Source organism: Colossoma macropomum, unplaced genomic scaffold, assembly GCF_904425465.1.
Source record: "Colossoma macropomum unplaced genomic scaffold, Colossoma_macropomum, whole genome shotgun sequence".
Lineage (NCBI taxonomy): Eukaryota > Metazoa > Chordata > Actinopteri > Characiformes > Serrasalmidae > Colossoma > Colossoma macropomum.
This window is the reverse complement of record NW_023495570.1, coordinates 96,341-99,188: the sequence shown is the minus strand read 5'-3', so window position 1 is coordinate 99,188 and position 2,848 is coordinate 96,341. Positions and strand designations below refer to the sequence as shown.

The following is a 2,848-nucleotide window of genomic DNA, read 5'->3' as shown; positions in this document are numbered from 1 at the left end:
TTACAACCCCTAATCAGAAAAAGTTAGGATGGTATGGAGAATGCAAATAAAAAAAGAAAGCACTGTTTTCTAAAATTCACTCACTTTTTTTTAGTATGAACACAAGATATTTGAATGTTTTGGATGGTTAACTTTGTTTCATTTGTATATATATTTATTCCTGCCATTCAGGCCTGTAACACATTCCAAATAATGTTGGGACCAGGGCAATTCATGGTTAGTAATGAGGTACAATAATTAAATAATGGTGTGGTTTGAAACAGCTGATGCCAACAGGTGACTAATTACGATTTGCCATCAAATGCTTTAGATAATGACTGAAATGTTTCAAGCCGACCAAATCAAGATCCATGGTACTTAAGAAAGGGACGGTGGTTGACAAATTCCGCTTTTCCCTTTCCAGAACTGCCATCCCTTCCATCACAGAGCAACCCATCAAGAGTCTGGGGAAGCTGTTTGACTCAACTCTGAGAGACACTGCTGCCATTCAGAAGACCAACAAAGACCTTGAGGCCTGGCTCACTAAGGTCAATAAGTCAGGTCTGCCTGGCAGATTTAAGGCTTGGATCTACCAGTATGCGATTCTGCCCTGAGTCCTGTGGCCTCTACTGCTTTACGCAGTTCCACTAACAACAGGTGAGTCCCTTGAAAGGAAGATCAGCGGCTTCCTTTGCAAGTGGTTGGGCCTTCCCCGCAGCCTCAACAGCGCAGCACTGTATGGGACCAGTAACACCTTGCAGCTCCAATTCAGCGGCCTCACTGAAGAGTTCATGATGGCACGAACAAGAGAAGCCCTACAATACAGGGAATCCAGGGACCAGAAGGTGTCATCAGCTGGCATTGAAGTGAGAACAGGGAGAAAATGGAGGGCAGAGAAAGCAGTGGAGGTGGCAGAGGCACCACCTTATCCAGGACGAGGTCCGAGCAGGCGTGGAGGAAGAGCGCATTATTAGAACAATGGGACTCAGGTAGCAGGGAGCATGGACGAGGTGGGAGAGTATACCGCAGCGTAAGGTTATCTGGTCAAACATCATGCAGGGGGACTGCCGTCTCATCTGGTTCCTTGTGCAATCTGTCTACGATGCCCTACCAAGCCCAGCAAATCTACACGTTTGGGGCAAGAGCGAGACACCTTCCTGCCCCCTGTGCTCTGGTAGAGAAACCCTAGAACATCTCCTCAGCAGCTGCCCAAAGGCCCTGGGAGAAAGCTGCTATTGTTGGCGGCATGACCAGGTGCTTAAGGCGGTTATACTGCTATTAGCTGACCTGGGCAAGCAGCTTAAATTCCCACAACGTATTGTAGGAACATCATTTCGGCCAGACATGATTGTCACCTCTGAAGTGACAAAACAACTGATCATGCTGGAACTCACAGTGCCCTGGGAAGAGCGTATTGAGGAAGCAAACGAGAGGAAACACGCCAAGTACCAGGAGCTGGTGGAAAAGTGCAAGGACAGAGGCTGGAAGACATACTATGAGCCTATAGAGGTGGGCTGCAGAGACTTTGCAGGATGCTCACTCTGTAAAGTCCTCAACCAACTGGGCATTACGGGGGTGTCAAAGAGGAGGACCATTCAATCTGCGAGCGAAGCCGCAGAGAAAGCCACCAGGTGGCTTTGAATCAAGAGGGCTGATTCATCGGCAGTTGCTGCTGGGACGCAAATCGGGGCCTGATCAACCCCGGCTGGGTCGCCTGGGCTGATGTTGAGAGACCCGAAACACCCGAGGATCCCAGGATACATCACTGATGATGCGTCCCAGCGCATCTAGAAGATGTATCTTGCATATTTGAAACAATGTTTCTCAAAGAAAAATAAGAAGGGATTTGGAAATTTCACCTTGTACTGTGCGTAACATAGTATAAAGATTCAAGGAATCTGTAGGAATTTCAGTGAGTAAAGGGCACAAGCCTAAGGCAGACAATCTGGGATGGACCATCACACAGTGGAAATAGACACGGTGTTGTAACATCCCAGCCTCCTGCTAGGCCACCCCCGGCCACCCAGCCTTATTATGGCTTATTATGGCTGATCGTTTATATTTATAGAGCTCTATGGTGGCCAAGAAGACCCAACAAACAGCAAATAAAAACAAGCTGCAAAGCATAGAAAACAGTTTCATCAAAATGACAACATGGGCGCTGCATTTTATAAATGTGCTGCAAATTCGTTTAGACACTCTACAAACTCAGAAAGCACTTTAATCAAATCACTGTGACGCTACGTTTCATAAACGCACTGCCAATGCAGAAAACTCTTTCAACAACATGGCTACATCGAAACTACATTTTACAAAGGCAATGCAATTAAAGGAAACACATGCCACATCAGAAATGCTGCAAAGCTAGTCACAACACAATGGAGGTGAGCTACAACACAACAGAAATGTTTCTGGAAGACTCCAAGGGGAATGGAATATGTATGATGGAAAATCACTGACAGGAGTAGATAAAACCACAGACATTCGGACACTCACAACCCAAGTTCATGGTTAAGCTGGCTGGCTAATTTGCTCTCTGACATGTCAGAGCTGTACTGTGCTAGTTAATCTGGTATTACTATTTAAACATTTACAGTTACACTCTACAGACAAAGTGCAAACATGCAGACATACGTGTGCAAAACGTTAAACTAGAAACAATACAATAAATGTGATAAATTAAACTGACATTAGACACAGTGAACAGACAGGACAGTGCAGCGCTGGCACAGCACGCATTTCTGAGCATGAGGTAGGGTTGTGGAATAAGGTGCAAAGATATTTAACATGCTGTGATCTGTGAGTTTACACAGTCAAATGACATACGTGAGCACAGCAGTTACTGAGGTAGAAATATACAGTACTTTGA

The 2,848-nt window shown here is 45.6% G+C and overlaps 1 pseudogene; it reads left to right on the top strand.

The window, feature by feature from the left end:
- The first annotated feature begins 213 nt into the window (after positions 1 to 213).
- Positions 214 to 1,702, top strand: LOC118802478 (annotated as a pseudogene).
- The last annotated feature ends 1,146 nt before the right edge of the window (positions 1,703 to 2,848 follow it).